This window comes from Engystomops pustulosus, chromosome 5 (assembly GCF_040894005.1).
Source record: "Engystomops pustulosus chromosome 5, aEngPut4.maternal, whole genome shotgun sequence".
NCBI lineage: Eukaryota > Metazoa > Chordata > Amphibia > Anura > Leptodactylidae > Engystomops > Engystomops pustulosus.
The window spans coordinates 151,104,618-151,123,503 of record NC_092415.1 but is presented as its reverse complement, the minus strand read 5'-3'; positions in this window follow the sequence as shown (position 1 = coordinate 151,123,503).

Genomic DNA, 18,886 nt, shown 5'->3' with positions numbered 1-18,886 from the left:
GTGGCAGGTTCTTATAGAGCCCTAGTAACTATCTGACACCCTGCTTTTAGCTAAAAAAAAATAGTTACCCTCAGAGTTAAAATCTTGCTTGGTATCTATGCATCTTTGGAGTGAGTCGAGGTGTGTGGACTAATGTCATATGACCAGGATGACAACATCACAGTTCTTTAAGCTACATATCTAACCACATAAAACAATCACAGCAGCCTGCATGAACTTCTACACCTCTCCATGCAGGCTGCTGTGATTTCATGTGATACAATATGCTGTGATTTCATGAGATATATGCTTGGTGTACAGTTTTCTATTGCTAAAGGACCTGCGATGATGTCACCCTGGTCACATGAGATAGGATGGAGATAGGATGGAGAGAAGCTGCAGGATTCAGCCCAAGGAGGCCATGCCCATCTCAACTTGCTGTAGCAATGCTTAGATACAAGGTAAAATGATAAAGTTGAATATATGGGAATCTCGGGGGAATCATTTTTAGCTAAAAGAAAGGTGTCAGACAGTTACTACGGTTCTATGGGAATCTGTCCCTACATGTATTTCTGAAAAATGTGGTGACAGGTTCCCTATAAGCACAATTGTCAGGGTGCGCCAGAATGTTGAAGATCGTGTGCCAGACTTTAAAGGACATCTATCACCCGATCAAGGCTTGTAAACCAAACACATAGACATAGTGGTGTGTGCCCCCTCTGGCAGGATCTACTCTTCTTTTAGCTTCTTATTCCCTTGCTTTTACAAAGAAGAGGCTTTTAAAATTATAAAAATGAGCCCCAGGGGTTCCAGGCTCCATAGGAGTTAATGGAGCCTGGAGCCCCTCATTTGCATAATTTTTATAGCCCTTATTACTTCAAAACAAGGGCATAAGAAGCAAAGGGGACACATACCAGTATGTCTGTATGTTTGGTTTACAATCCTTGATCTGTTGATACATGTTCTTTAATAATCTTCCACACTATGCACACTAGCAAGGCAAGCTGCACTATGTGCAATTTGCTTCACTAATGATAAATCTGGGCCAACGTGTCTTCGTTATTATGGGATGCTATATGTATTCATTCACTGTAATCCTTGCTCCTCGGGATATTTAAATCCATATATGTGAATGCTTACAAATTCACCCTGAACATTGATTAAGCCCTACATTTCATGTATAGGTTAAAGTGGAATAAAACATAGACGCCTTGATATAACCTTTAATTATATCAAAGAGATTAATAACGTTCAAAAGACAACATCTTAAAGCATAAGAGCCCAAAGAGCCCAAAGGGACATAATATAAAGTTAGAGAAAGACTTAGAGCAAGAACAGAACTAACTTCTATACCACTATCCTACCCACAATTATATTAGGATACTATTAACAATACATGCAGAAAGGGTCCTCTCTAATCACTCAGTCACATTGTAGCATATGGTTTAAAACACATGCTTTGGTTTGGAGCTTAGCTTTACTCTTGAGATTTTCCTAATCCTCCAGGACGGATGCAGTCAATACTAATAATTTGAAGGAAGGAGTACAGTAGACTTGTATTGACTTCATTAGCACAGAGAATACTATGTGTATAAATATAAATATTAATGATACTTTCAAGTAACACATAAGCAGTCATAAGCTTTAAAGGGATTCCATTTTTATGTTTCCTCATTGTTATGCAAGTTTAAAATGTATTTTATATCTATGCCATCCTTACTAAAGACCTCGGAGGCATAGCTGTAAGGAGGTTCTATATAATCTACACACATGATCCACACCACACTATGCCAACACTGCGGTATATGTACACAGTACTGGGGTCACAAAATGTAGAATCAAGGTTTGTCTTGAGTTAAATTTTGCTCTTATTTATGAACAGATGCCATAAAAAAGAGTCGCCATTTGTAGCTTGAAATTAAATAATAAATGTTATAAAGAACAAGATGCATATATAGCACTTTGTACGGATATAAAAGTAAAGGAAGCTAATAAATATTGTGCATTTTTATAATATATTGATCAAGATTTAGAATTGTCGATTTCCTATTACTAGAATGGTGGCATAGTTGATGATGCAGATCAAGTATGCTTGTCCTGGTTAAGCGGTACTTAATGCTAAGGCCGTAATGACAGGTATTCCAGGGAAGGCGATTGCCTAGAGTGCCAACCTGCTCCCCAACTTAGGGGGCGCTATCCAGGCTCTTAAAAGTAATCAATGGTATGTGTGACATACAATTGATTACATGATGCAGGCAGCATTATAGAATTGTTGCCTGCACCCTCTGTACATCAAAAAGCAGCAGTGGCACCCTGTATACATCTACAAGACTCATTTCCTGCTGGAGTTTCTAGGCAGCCGACTCTATATCAGTGCTGAAGTGCTATATCAGGACCTGCAACTGGGGAATCACAGTGAGAGCTTTCTCTGAGGCATATGAGCGCAAAGATCTGGCAGGGAGTGATGGGCAGCCGCCGGTCTTTATGGGAAACCCGGAAGTACCAGTACCAATCACTTAGACTGGATGGGAGCAGGAGCATGGAGAGGTGAGTGCGGGCCGGGGGGAACTGCGCCATGGAGTGGAGGGGGGCATGGGTGTGCCCGCAATCCGTGACATGAATCGCTGGAGCACCCTTGCCACAGATGTTTGTTCAACTTATTATGTTGAACAATATTATGTAAAAAAAACCCTGAAGAAGTAAAGGGATAGAAGAAACACAAAATGGGTATTGCTGCTTCCCTAACAACCTTGTCTAATAAGATATTATATTGACATTATGCCCATTCTCTGAAGAACTCATAAAATAAAAATGAACTATGCTGATATTGCCATTTTGTACTTATCTCCAACAAAATGTATTAAAATGTATCAAAAAGTGGGATTACCCAAAAAGTATAAATAAAAACACAGCCCTAATAATGGTATTTAAAATGTACATTTAAAAGTTGTAGCTTTTATGGATAACATGTATAAGATTACCACAGAAACAATGCTTGGATAAGTAAGTAAACCACAAGTACAATTATATTATATTAAAATTAGAGGTTAAATCTGTTGTCTAAAACACAGATTTAACAACCATGAATGATTTACAGAGGGTTCAGAGGTTCCATATACAGCAATGTACCCTGCACTATATTCAAAATGAATATTTATATCCAGAATGAGTGACCTCCATCACAGCCTCTCTGCCCCTCGCAGTACATCAGCCTCCTGTCTGAAAGCAGCATATACAGAAAGCATATACAAAGCTCTACAGTATATAATCATTTGGCCTCAATGTATAGACGAGACATTATAAGAAGAATTTATGCTACCATCTATTAGGGCAAAATACGATGGTGACAGAGCAAACAATGTCCTATTATCCTGGAACCCGGGACATTTCACAGCTGCAGGTTTTCCTGTCCTATTGCTGATCAACAGCTTTCTCTCTACTACTGTATGGAGAAAGCTATCAATGAGCAATCCGAGGGCCGGATGATGATTTCCTTTTTAGAACATGTACACCTTGAAACTTTTAACGCTCTCTATCTAGTACAGTACAAGGTTTGTTAGTACATTCCATCTATTGAATTATACATTGGGGAAACCAGACGGCATCGGCATACCAACTCTTCTGTGCCACAACATCCTGTTTCCAAACTCCAATATGTTTTGGAAATAAGACAGGGTGCCCTCAAAAACAGCATCTAGGCTCACAAGGTTTTTTTTTTCTCTACATAGTTTTAAGATAATTTACAGGTAACACAGGCTAACTGTCTTAGTTAATATGCAAACTCATTTGAATCCATTCTACAAGGTTGTATTTTATTTTGTCTGGCAATATACAATATTACTATCCAGTAAAATATGCTAAACATAATGGATCTCTTTATATGGAACCTGTCTTCAGAAAATGGCCTTATAAACCACTGTGTTGTCAGGCAGTTGAATAGCTTCTAGATTATGTTTTTTTCAAGCTTAGTGGGATCATCTAGAAAATCAACTTTGAGGTTAGATGTAAGTTATATGTATAAAGTCAGGGAGGCGGAGAGTTTAACATTAAAGTCAAGTTCTCCCTGCCTCTGAACACCTCCTCCCATGTGATTGACATCATGCGACAGACTTTAGGAGATCTGACCAATGATGTCCCTGTATGCAGGAATATCAATTACAGTGAAGGGGGCATTTTAAGAGAGAGAAAGCTTGACTTCAGCTTAAATCTCTGCCTCCTTGACTTCATAAAACCAATTTATATCTCACTTCAAAGTCGATTTTCTGGATAATTCCACCACACTAAGCCATGAAAGAAACATTATCTAGAAGTTGCTCAGCTGCTTGACAACATACTGCTAGTTGTTTAATAGGCCAATTTCTGATGACAGGTTTCCTTAAAAGTAAATTTGGTGACTTAAGGTATGATGTACAGCACATCAAGCTATGTAATAATGTATTGAATATGTATGTTCTGTCCTCAAAAGCATTGAATACATATAATGACACCATACAACACTTTTTTCAAAAGAATAACACAGTGGGCATAATAGCAGTGAAACATTTGCAAAGGCCAGCATTAGACATAGTGGGGGATATTTATTAGGGCCTCTGCACCCGCATCAGTGGCTTAGAATCCCTGAAAAATTAGCATAAATGCTACCTTAATGCTAGCTCTTGCAACTATTTTCCCCAATCCACCACCTTCATGCCAGTGGGCATGAAGGAGCCATGGCCAGGCAAGCGGTGGGCGTGGATGGCGGGGAGTGGGCCGGCACGGGGCGTCACTGTCCCTTCACCCGCGCACTTGCTGCAGTTTGCGAATTTTCACAGGTTAAAGGTCACCGGCTGCGTTTATTTCTACTCAGGCCTTGCCACTTGAGATAACCACTGCGCAGGAACCCGGCAGATACATCAAGAAGCTGAAGCCCGGTTTCGAGCGCCGCCGTATGATAAATAACCTCCAGTGTGTTAGATCAGCATATTTCAGTGCCATAAATACCGACAACAAAAGCTGAAAAACTATATAAATAGCCTATAAATTCTCACACTTACACTCTAAATGAGGCAGGACAACATAAAATAAAATACATGTGTGTGTGCAGGGTTGGCTCCAGGTTGCAGTAGGCCCCTGTGCAATAGAGCCTCAGTCGGTCCCTTAGCAGTGAACTCATGTGACAGCATTCAAAATTCTGAAACTAAAACAGTCTCCTGTTCCAAATTATTTCTCTAGTTTATCATCCCAAACAGCCCCCTCATGATTATTTTATATAAGCCCTCCTCACACCCTATAAATTCTTTAGATATTGTTCCCTCTCCCCATGGATTCCTTATGTACAGCCTTATGCGGCCCCCCAGCAGCTCTGGGCCCCAGCACTTGCCCAGGTATGCCCAGTGCTGGCACCAGCCCTGTGTGTGTATGCACATATATAACATAAAGTATCCTAATATAAATATACCAATAAAGACAAAACAAATTGAGCACTAATGGTAATAGTAAAACCACAGTTTTATTTAATGTAATTAAAAATAGCGTATGACAATTAAGGTGATTACATAGCAAGCATGTATGGGTGCCGGGCAGTGAGCACATTCAGTGATCTATAATATATAAATATATAGTAGGCAAAGTGCAGAGTGCATAGAGCTGAACATCAGATGAAATAGTGTCAAAACTTCACAAACATTAGTAATGCACACAAGAAATAGAACATAGTGGTATATACCTTAGATCCAATAACAGTAAAGTGCATTAGGAAGACGCTGTGCAGCACTTCCCTGACACGTGTTTTGTCCTCAGCAGGACTCTGACCCTTTTACAAAGTCCTGCAGAGGACGAAACACGTGTCGGGGAGGTGCTGGTCAAAATTGTAAATATAGAAATTATAGTTTAACTAGAACACCAGGCCAAGATATATCTTTATCACAAAGCTCCAAGAAAAAATAGAAAAATGCCTGGGCCCTGTTGTGGTGTCAACTTGTTATTAATATTAGATAAACCACAATTAGTATAGTCTCAATATGAATAATCATATATCTGCCGATATGGATTCCAGGTGCTTTAGATCAATATCACTTCTGTGTAGATGTTGGTAAGTCTATACTCACAAATTGTTTTTGATTTGTTGCTGCACAAGGCGATCACGTACCTCCCTCCTGAACGTTGTGGGTGGGTGATCTTGTGGCCCGTGTGTGTGCTGGCCTGGTGTTATAGTTAAACTATAAGTTCACTATTTGCAATTGTGACCAGTCATATTGGAGGGATACAATATCACATTGGATTGGATTTATATTTTACAACATTATTATTTGTAGGTGTTTAGCCTTGTTAGCAATATTCTTAATCATATATGGATAGAGTGGATGTATCTACTGCAAGTATTCACAATCATAGTGATATTTGTATTAGGATATTTTATCTTATATTTTTAGTATTATTTGTATTATAATACTTATACATGTACATGCACATGTATTTTATTGTATGTTGGTGGGATTATGTTTCATCTAGTGAAGTATAATGTTTGTATAAATGAATATTGATCTCCATGTTGAGAAATGCTAAAGATCCTCCTTCAAAATCTGCACTTTGGGGCATTCCCGTCATGGACATTTGTCCCAATACCTCCAGAGCCTTTAAAGACCAGAGGCAAGATGGACCAGACCTTGCTGCCAAACAGGAGGGGATCATATATCACCTGTCAAAGACTTTATAATTGGTCTGCACAAGTATGTGTTGACGTGTTGATGGAAATCTTAAAATAATAATAATAATTCCTTTATTTATATAGCGCATACAAATTACGCAGCACTGCACATACAAACTCTTTGCAGATGTTGACCTGGGTGGACTTGAACCCAGGACTCCAGCACTCTAAAAGTGCGCTCAGCCATATCCTTCCACTCTCAAACACTAAAAGATTCAGATAAATCTTGTTCCCAGGCTTTCATGTGTGATAATTTGCCCTTAAGGGTAAAGTTTACCCTCGGGGGTAAAATTCGGTTACCTCAGGACAAGAAGAGTTATAGGGATTCATTTATCTTTATTTTTCTCCCTGTTTTTTCTGTCTTTTTTGAGACATTTTTTGGCACATTGCAATTTTTGGGGACATTTTGAAATGATCACCGGACACTTGTTTTTTCTCACCTTTATCATCTATTCCAAAAATGCTAAATGTCGTAAATAACATTTATCATTTCAAATTGTCTAAAATTCTCTACATTTTTTGGCGCAAAAAACTCCAGATCAAACCATACTTAAGGAAAACTTGGAAAGCAATGACTTGAGACATTTGTGTGGCATTTTTGCGACCTTTGTAACAAAGGTCTCAAAAGAGTTCTGAAAAAAAAACTCATTTAACACAAGGAAAAAGAAGAAGCAGACGGAAGAAAGACAGGCAAAACAAGCCAAAACAAACAGAGATAAGGCAAATGACCTCCAATGTGTTTCAAATGATGATCTGACAAAACTGGAGATAATTACTAAGAGAATTCCAGAAATGTGTACTGGACAGATTTACCAGCTTGCCAATATACCAAAACTTCTTAAAGAGAATCTGTCACCAGGTTTTATCCCACTAAACTACTAGCACCTTCAGGTAGTGTATGACATATCCTTTCTACAATATCCTCTGTTATGTGAAATCTCACCTGTGGACCTATAAAAAATTTCCCCATAGTTATGCAAATATGAATTTTCAAGTTTAGTGGTTGTAGGGGTAGTGTCAATTCAGAAGCCCCTATCGTCTCTTCTATAGTATCTAGACACATGCTACTTGTGTCATATAAAAGATAATGATCTCATTAGGATTTTGGTTCTGTGATCTACAGAGGCAGAGATACAGACAACTAAAGACATAGTTGGGAATGTGAGCTGCAGATAAAGATCCTATTCCTGCCTATTTTTTAACTGTACAAGATGGATGATCTAAAAGATGAGATTCTTATTCTTAATATAAAGCAAAATGCATTTTAGGTAGTATAAAATCAAAGATAGGTGCTTCTGAATTGACACTACCCCCGCAATTAATCTCATGTGAAAATGAGGTGAGAAGAGTCATATCTGCTTGCCTTTGGGGGAGATTTTTATATAGGTAAATGGGTGAGATTTCACATAAAAGTGGGAATTCTTAAAAAGCACATTTCCTACCAAACCTAAGGGGTCTAGTAGCTTAGTGGGGGATAATCTGGTGATAGGTTCCATTTAAGCAATTTAATTAAAAGTGTAGTTATGCATTTACCTCTTCCCGACGCGCCGTAATAGTAGATGGTACAATAGTATAAATAACACACGGTATGCACTAACTACAGCCCTTCCAGTTGATCGATTCTACAGGTACTGTTATCAAATTACTTTCAATTGCGAGTGACATAAGACTCTGGCTGTATTATGTTCATAGTAACAAGTGTCAGGACGTGGTTTTGGGACATACTGTGAACCTTGCGCCACATACAGCCACTTTGTACACAAAAACGGGAGAATAACTTTCGTTATATATATATATACTCACTCTCCGGAGTCCCTATGCTCCACGCGGCTCCCCGATGTCAGCTCGTCTTCTTTCTTCTGGTGGCTCCTCTTCTTTCTTCTGTCTTCTTTAACTGCAGGCATGGACGCGGTCATGTTATCTTCCGGCCGGCCGGTGCATACTATGACGTCAGCAGCGGGCGCGTCATAGTATGCGCCTGCTGGGAGAAAACATGGCCGCGTCCATGCCGGCAGTTAAAGAAGACAGAAGAAAGAAGAGGAGCCGCGCGGAAGAAAGAAGACAAACCGACATCATGGAGCCGTGCATTGGAGGGTGAGTATCTAAGTTTATATTTTTTTAAGTCCTGGGGTGGCAGGCTGTATACTACATGGGGGCAGGCAGGCTGTATACTACATGGGGGCTGTCAGGCTGTATACTACATGGGGGCTGGCTGGCTGTATACTACTAGGGGGTGGCTGTATACTACTGGGGGCTGGCTGGCTGTATACTACATGGGGGTAGGTTGGCTATATACTACTGAGAGCTGGCTGGCTATATACTACTGGAAGCTTGTTGGCTATATACTGGGGGGGGGGGGCTGTGAACCAATGCATTTCCCACCCTCGGCTTATACACGTGTCAATAGTTTTTCCCAGTTTTTGGTGGTAAAAACCGGGGTCTTATACTCTGGTCGGCTTATATTTGAGTATATACGGTATATAATGCAATGTAAGTGGTGTTTTTATAAAATGTATAACACTTTCATATTTTACCTCATACACTAGTGCAAGCCTCTTCTTTCTTCTATTACATTAGTGAATCTATAGTAACTTAGTGCCAGTCACCCTCTAGCTTGTAGCATAGTGTACATTGGCTAAATTACAGGATACGTCTGTGTAAGAGTGCCATCCCACTGCGCCAGAATTTGACCAATCCACCCCAAGGACTGTTATTGTCACTCTGTGTCCTAAAATTTAAAATTTGGTTTCACAGGGGCCCCCTACTTCCATAGGGCCTGCTGAAGTTGAATAATTTACCCTAAGGCATAGCTGATTAATAGAATGGACAATAAAACAATATCTTAAATGAACATTGGAGAGATAAATTATCTTTGGATAATTCTTTTATATCTTTGCATATATTACGTGAAGCTGAACTCATACTGTGGAATGGACACTTATGCTTTTTAACTTTCAATTTGGATAACATATCAATGCAGACTGCAGATTTTTTGGACCCTCTCACATTTAAAAAAAATCCTCCTATGCTTGCATGGGTTTCCTTGCAGAACTTCAGTAGACATCTGATGGCCTCATTTACCTGGAAAAAAAAGAAATCCTTGTCCAAAGATTAAAGTGTTTCCACTATTTTTATAGTTGGGACCCTCATTTATCAAGAATTTATGGCATATAGGGTGAGTATACCACACATGATATTGATGGAAATAGTATCATAGAATCATAGATTATACAGTTGAAAAAGTTCAACTAAGGAAGGGATTGCATGAGGAAAGGATTTAGGGGAAACAATTCTATATAACATAACTGTCAGGTTCGCTAGGGACAATTCTGGGACTTCTGGTTCTTCTGGTGGTGCCAGCAGCGTTCGCCGACCCCCGGCGCGTATCTGCGCAAACTCCACCTCTCGTCCCGGGCAGCGGCTGCTAAGGTCTCGCGCTGTGTAGGAGTTGTGTTCGGAACAGCTGGGACTTGTGGTACCTCTGCATGGTGCCTGGTTGTTTTGCACCATGAGGGGTTAATTCCCAGAAGCTTCACTAGTCACCTGTGCTAGGGTTTGAAATCCCTTCATCACTCACTTGCTGCATTAGGTTGATTTGCTCTATATCTGTATCTAAATAGTTGTGACCTCGGCTAGTTTTTGACATTGACTTTTTGCCTTCTGACTTTGTTCTTGACGTACCCTCTCGTTGTGACTCCGGCTAGTTTACCATTTTTTTGTGTTTTATGTTAGTCAGTCTGTTTGTGTTTCCCTTCTCACACTTATCCAGTGTATTTCGAGTCTTCAAGTAGTCGCCCCACGGTTTAGCGTGGGGGGGCTATAGGAAGGGACAGAGGTTGGGGCAAGCTCAGGGCACACTATCCCCTGTCTTCTGTGTTACCCAACCCTAACAATAACCATCAATGTTATTTAGGTGTAAAAAGGCATCTAGACCCTTCTTGAAGCTCTCTGCTGTGTCTGCTGTGACCAGCGCCTGAGGCAGGTTATTCCACAGATTGACAGTTTTCATAGTAAAAAAAAGCCCTGTCGCCTCTGGTGATTAAACCTTGATTTCTCCAGATGGAGACAATGCCCCCTTGTCTTTTGATTTGATTTAATCTGAAACAATCTACCACCATATTTTTTGTATTGTATGGACCATTCATTTATTTATATCAATTAATCATGTCCCCTCGTAGTTGTCTCTTTTCCAGACTAAATAAATCTAGTTGTTTTAATCTTTCCTCATAACTAAGACCCTCCATGCCCCTTATCATTTTTGTGGCTCTACGTTGAACCCTCTCCAGCTCCAGGGCATCCTTTTTATGGACCGGTGCCCAGAACTGGACAGCATATTCAAGGTGAGGCCGAACCAATGTCTTGTATAGTGGTAATATTACATCCCTATCACGAGAGTCCATACCAGTTTTGATACATGACATACAAGACATTGTATACATGATTGACATTGCATGCTGTTATTCAATTTATGATCTACTTATGAGTCTTTCTCAACAAGGGACTCTCCCAGATTTACTCCCCCAATGACATATTTTGCATTTGGATTATTAGCCCCCAGGTGCATAAGCTTACATTTTTCCACATTGAACCTCATTTGCCAAGTAGATGACCAAACATTCATTTTGTCCAATACTTAAATAAAAATAGGTATAGCACAAAAAATAACACAAAAAAAACAAATTTTGGGCATATTAATGTGCATGTAACAGCAGTATAACAGGTAGCATAAGTAGCATCTATTACAGTAACAGTTCGAAAATGAACAGAAATTAAAAGACCTCAAATCAAAAATTCATCTCTAGCAGGAACTAAGGAAAAAAGAACCAGAATACAGATGTTGTTGTTGTTGTCCTTGACAATATAAACGGTAAACAGTATAGATAGGACTTATGATCTACAAACCGTTTAAACTACATACTACTATAGTATCCAATAAGGGGAATTTCCCCACTGCTTCACTGCGCAATGCGTTCATGATGTATCCGGTGGCTAACTGTGCTGGTGTACAGTCCGCAGCCCAACACAGCCCCCTTTACACCCCTCCACATTCACTTGCCATGTAGGTGGTATAAGGGGGGAAGATAGTCACAATTCCTGGTGGTGCACTAGGAATTGCAATTATTTTTGGGCTTGCACATCAGAAAACTCCGCCAATATCTGCTCCCCACAACCACAATACTATCACTGGCATTCTATCGCTGAACAGGAAGGATGTAAAAATATTATAGATCATTCGATCCCTGAAAAAAACTGTGCACACAGGACTATTGAAAATCTTACTTACCAATAAATTCTGCACAGATTTCCATGTTGAGTTTTTTACTACAAGTCAACAGAGTATTTATTATTAGTTGTCTAACCAGAATGCTTGAGAAGCCAAGTACAATGCCAATATAAAACCAAATATATTGTAAAATTTTGCAGGAACAGTTGTATTTTTGTAAATGAAGACATTGCTTGCAAATGTTCCCATCATAGGGTCGAAATTATGTAAATCTTATCTTATGAGACATCTGGCCTCATGTTTAAAGTTCATGAAACTTTGCAATTTATTTTGAATCTGTTGTATTGTAGTGCCATTCATAAGCTTGATCTGGCTGTTTTGGACCTGGTCATGTAGGTCCACATGTTCTAGCTCAGATTTATGCGAACCCTACATTTGTGTAATATACTGATACATGTACAAGGTAATACATGAAATATGCTGATTTGTACAATGTAATCACAACTTCTATCTGAATGTATTTGTCTACGGCTCAGTATGAAGTAGCAATCTGGGATTAAACCCACTGACAAGAGGATGTATTGTGCTGAAAGCATGCGTTCAGAGATAAGGCCGCTGTCTAATAACATGTACACAGCTCTGCCAAAAGAGCTACAATCTAAAATGCAATGGCTCTGTCAACCGATTAAAGCTTGTCTTGCTAACCGGACACAATGAAGAGTGCCTGTGCATGGAAGAAATACATTACAAGTGAAATTATATCTACTCAATACATGAAAAATTAAAGGGGTCTTAGAATTCTGTTTATGTATTTCTTCCCATAGACATGAGATATTTAACAAAAGGAAGATAAGGTGATGGTTTCAAGAAGTATTGCCTAAGGGGAAGAAACAGATTATTCTAATACTTTGATATATTTTATTGGATTAGGCATCAGCGTTAACACATAGCAACTTTCAAGGGTGTTAATTGTCTCATCTCCTAAAATGTGGTATCATTTTGGGGCAGAGTAACTCCTTCCCTTCAATGCTTTTTCCATGGTTCAATGACTGATTCTCAACTGTCTTTTCTTGTTAGACTAGCAATAAAGCTCTCCAAAAAATTTTGTGTGTGCGTTTGTCAAGGAGGCAAAGGCTTCAGCAAAAGGTGAGAGCGGCTGAAAAAGTCTTTCTCTACAGAAGAGATTAATCTGTCAATCAGCAGTTAAACAGATGCCGATGAACACAGAGGTCTTTCCACTAGGCTGCATTGTGGGCTTTCTTGTGCCTTGTATTCCTTTATGCATGGGTTTTGAATTGTTTTTTATGTTTACTTTCTTTCTATTTTGTACACACGCTACAGAAATGAAGGAGGTGGAAGTGTAAATATGCAAAATGTCCAGGTGAAGCCTTTAGTGGGGGCAGCTATCAACCCATCTAAGAGTAATTACCAAGGGATAATGGTATGAATACAGGCTTAACCTGATTTCTTTAGGATAGTGTATTACATGAAATTACTAGCATATATAAAGCATTACTATACATATCTAAATACTTTCAGTTTTCTATTGGCAATCATTCATTACCAATTGTGTGCTTAAATCTCTCTATTTCCTTATGATGAATACAATTATTAACATTAAAAAGATGTTTATATTCTTTAAAGAGCTGGTGAAGGTCTAACATCCAGATCCTGAACTGACCAGCTGTTTTTAACATCTTTACATTTTGTAGTGGCCGTTCTGAGCTATTGCAGTTTAGCTCCCATTCAAATGAATTGGAGATGTGCTTTAACAGTCAATCACAGACACTACACAATGGAGAAGATTCAATATCGATTCTCCATCAGTTTTCTTGAGGAGATTCCACATGATTCTCCCTCTTCCTGTTGGTTTTAGAGTTTCTCCAAAAGAGAAAACTATAGCAACTTACTCCACCAGTTCAGATCTGGTCTAAACATCATAACTGGTGGAGTTTGCACCCATATTCACTAAGAGGCCAGAGCCTTTTAGTGAATATTGGTGCAGGACCACCAGTAGGGGGAATTTTAAGACCGGTGTTCTAAACGCCAGTCTTAATGAATTACCACCAATGTATATAAGCATCTTCTTCTGGCCCTATCTAATTGCTAATATAAGGTGATCAGTGTTACACTACTATCTAAAGACCTCCCTGTCATATTATGGTGATATGAAAAAACTTTTACATAGGTTTTAAGAATTATCAGGCGTTCTTTGGCTAGCACAGTGAATGCAGTTAAAACAAAACTGGTAGGAAGATGACACAAAATGACACAGGATGGAGGTTTTTGGAATTTTTTGACCAGCTTTTCAGTACATTGTACAGAATATTATATGGCACCACCCACACATACAATTTGACCCAAAATAAGTTGTTAGTAAAAAAAACAGAAACAAACAGTACAAATCTTCATCCCTAAATGTTTAATGCATGATGTTTTAGATGCCACTGTTTGTCTGCTTTTATCATATAGAGTTAGGCTACATTCACACTGCCGTTGCCCGCCCGTGCCGTACCGTAGCGGGCAACGGCAGTGCACGGGGAGAGGAGGAGGAGGTGAGCGCAGCTCACCCCCACAAATCTCCATAGGAAGTTATGGACAGGACATGTCCTATCTTTTTCCGAGGTACGGAGCGGTATGGTGCCGCATGTGTGCTGCACCGTACCGCTCCCATAGGGCGCCGTGCGCCCATTGCCGTCTATGGGGGACGTATATCGGCCGTATATACGTGGGCCATATATACGTCCCCCATACGTCAGTGTGAATGTAGCCTTAAGGTGAAGCGGCTTTGAAAGCAATTACAAGTTTGCAATTACTTTTTTTACCATTTTTCTCTAAATATGTCAGGTTGGATGACAGCCTAGAAATTATATGAAAAGTTCAGAACAGAGAATTATGTTTCTCATAGTAATTGGGCTGCTTTTTGTAAAAAAAATTATGTAGGTTTTCATGTGCCTTTTTCTTTTTGGCCACTCTGCCATAAATAGTAGATTGGTAGAGTGCTCCAATGATGGCTGACTTTCTGGAATTTTCTACCACAGAACTTTTGGAGCTCATATACATGTGCTTTTGGACACTTAACAAGACCCTTCTCCTAGATTACTTAGTTTAGAGGTGCAGCCAGCTGTAGCTAGAATCCTGATTGAATTATGGAAGTCTATAAGTCCTTGAAGCTTTCAGTACAACATTAATTAATTACAACCCCCTGTAGATCTGGGTGTAAACATCTTCTAGCTTCTCCTTCACCTAGTCAAAAGCCTCTCACTCAGCTAACCCAATTTCCTATAATGTGCTGAAGAGATGCCAACACAATGAAACAGTGCTGTCTACAGTTAGGAATCTGCTCCTTTTGGAATATACACTCACCGGCCACTTTATTAGGTACACCTGTCCAACTGCTCGTTAACACTTAATTTCTAATCAGCCAATCACATGGCAGCAACTCAGTGCATTTAGGCATGTAGACATGGTCAAGACAATCTCTCGCAGTTCAAACCGAGCATCAGTATGGGGAAGAAAGGTGATTTGAGTGCCTTTGAACGTGGCATGGTTGTTGGTGCCAGAAGGGCTGGTCTGAGTATTTCAGAAACTGCTGATCTACTGGGATTTTCACGCACAGCCATCTCTAGGGTTTACAGAGAATGGTCCGAAAAAACATCCAGTGAGCAGCAGTTCTGTGGGCGGAAATGCCTTGTTGATGCCAGATGTCAGAGGAGAATGGGCAGACTGGTTCGAGCTGATAGAAAGGCAACAGTGACTCAAATCACCACCCATTACAACCAAGGTAGGCAGAAGAGCATCTCTGAACGCACAGTACGTCGAACTTTGAGGCAGATGGGCTACAGCAGCAGAAGACCACACCGGGTGCCACTCCTTTCGGCTAAGAACAGGAAACTGAGGCTACAATTTGCACAAGCTCATCGAAATTGGACATTAGACGATTGGAAAAATGTTGCCTGGTCTGATGAGTCTCGATTTCTGCTGCAACATTTGGATGGTAGGGTCAGAATTTGGCGTCAACAACATGAAAGCATGGATCCATCCTGCCTTCTATCAACGGTTCAGGCTGGTGGTGGTGGTGTCATGGTGTGGGGAATATTTTCTTGGCACTCTTTGGGCCCCTTGGTACCAATTGAGCATCGTTGCAACGCCACCTGAGTATTGTTGCTGACCATGTCCATCCCTTTATGACCACAATGTACCCAACATCTGATGGCTACTTTCAGCAGGATAATGCGCCATGTCATAAAGCTGGAATCATCTCAGACTGGTTTCTTGAACATGACAATGAGTTCACTGTACTCAAATGGCCTCCACAGTCACCAGATCTCAATCCAATAGAGCATCTTTGGGATGTGGTGGAACGGGAGATTCGCATCATGGATGTGCAGCCGACAAATCTGCGGCAACTGTGTGATGCCATCATGTCAATATGGACCAAAATCTCTGAGGAATGCTTCCAGCACCTTGTTGAATCTATGCCACGAAGAATTGAGGCAGTTCTGAAGGCAAAATGGGGTCCAACCCGTTACTAGCATGGTGTATCTAATAAAGTGGCCGGTGAGTGTATATACTAGTATGGCTTTTATCCAGCATCATGTCATTAGGCTTTCTGAAAATGTCAAACTTGATGTTAAGGAGGCTGCCTTATGAGGCATCCATCCTTCCTGGAAAACATATTTGCATATTTTGTACAGTATACATGGCTTGGTTTTTGTTCCACTCTACTCTACTACAAAAAAGTGGAGTAATTTGCATCTGAAATGTTATTCGCCACATTTACTGAAGGTTTTAGACAATTTTAGGCTGTTTTCCGACTTCTCTTGAAAAAGGGTTGTGTCCTCTGTAACTAGAGGGTGTTACCGGACCGAAAATAGCCTTTGCACTAGATAAATTCAATATTTTGGTGCAACAAAATAGACCAAGGACCAAGGTGCAAAGTGCGTCATTTCTAAACCATACCAGATTAATCATCCAGCATTAGACACAATGGGGCTCATTTACAAGGGGTCCGCAGACCGCACAATATCCGACGATTTCCGATGTGCTCAGCATTTAGAAGTTTTTTTTGGTACACTCGATCATATTTTGGCGCATCGGCCCAGGCTTTCATGCGACACAAATCGGGGGAGGGCCGGTGGACAATCCGACGGATTCGGACTAAGCGCGGGATTTAACTATTCAAATTGTGTCGCAAGACATGCACCCACATACACTGGGAAGAAGAAGGTGAACTCTGGCTGACCTGAGCGGAGAAGCGGCACATGCAGGATCTCGGGCATGCAAACTTGATGAATAGCGGCAGACTTCATCCTCATCGGACAACGCACCTCGGGGATCGCGCAGGGACCGGGTAAGTAAATGTGCCCCAATGATTAATTTGTTAATCTCTTTCAGGGTGAAGGAAAGGCTATTTCTAGGACTTTACAGTGGGTGAATGTACCAGGAACCAGGCCATATTTACACTGATACAAATATCATGACTTCTAGTAAAAATGGGGTGGGGTTTACTTTACTGGATTCACAACATTTTGGTTCTATGTCTGAAGACAAAATGTTGCACACTGAGTGTGTAAAAAACTGATATGATGGAATGCTGCCCATTAATATGGCGCACGTCTCATTTACCTTGCTCTGCAGACAACACATAATGCTGAACTTCATCAATATTCAATCAAGGGCAAGGTAATTAAAACTGACTCTGTCACACAATAATTCCTTATAATTGCTTCTGTGACCTGACTTACTGAGTTTCTATGATTTAATTCCCTGCACCTCTCCCCTTCTGCTTGCATTGTTTTATACTATTCTCAATATGGCGTTTCTTCTGGTATAACGGTTCCTTGGCTTTTCTTATGTGATTTTCACCCTAGTTAATGTCTCCTCTTTCTGGTTCTCAGGCCTGGTTATTTAGAGCTTGTGGACGAATTGGTTGCAATGATCCCATCTTCTTGTCCCTTGAAGACCTAATTTTTCTTTTCGTAATAGATCTCTGTTTGTGGTAATCACTATTTTAATGGCAAACAGGAAGAAAAGGAATTTGCGGCACTCACCGGTCACAGGGGGAATCTTCACTTTATTGAGGGAAACAATTCATGGCAGGGAGGATGCACGCCACGCCAAGGTGACGGGCCGTTTCGCGCAACGTGCGCTTTCTCAAACCTCGGGCCCTATTAAAATCACTATTTTAATACATGACACTGTCAAGTTCATTATGTAATGTTTCAGACTGGAGCACTTCCCCCAATACAGACAGGCTCTGCCCGATACAGACACCTGCAGACTTGTCAGCTGCTGCTACTTGCTGGCGCGACATGATGAAGTAATTGTGCTTACTGACATCACAGTGCCACACAGCAGCAGAAGGGAAGTGGGAGATTGGATTGCGAGAGGATTGCTTCTGAGGAACAGAGAGAGGTGAGTATGAGCTGATTTATTTTTTTTACTACACTGCATACCAGGGGGAGGAGAGGAGGGCCAAAGATTATTGGGTGATGAGACGGAGGAGGACAATATGAGTGAAATCAGGGTGGACTTAATATGAAGGGCAGCAGAAAGGGGGGGCACAATATGAGGGCGAGCAGAGGGGATACAATATGAGGGGTAGATGAGAGAAGGCCACTATATGAGGGGGGAAAGAGAGGCCACAGTATGATGGGGAGCAGAGTGGCACAATATCTGGAGGAAATGAGAAAGTCAAAATGTGAGGTAAATATAAGAGGAGGCAACAATATAAGGAAAAGAGGAAAAGATGTGGGAAAAAGTCCTGCAATCTGAGGGGGTGGTACAATGAACACACATGTTTGGCACCATAACATTACATGCACGGGAAAAAGATAGAGCATGCTTTACCTTTCCCCGTATGTACAGCCAGGCACTGTGCATCAGTGACTCTCTCCTCCTCTCCAGCACACGGCTGTAGGTATTGTGCTTTAACCCTTTAAGGACCTAGCTCTTTTTTGTTTTTTCATTTCTTTTTTCACTCCCCACAATGTTTT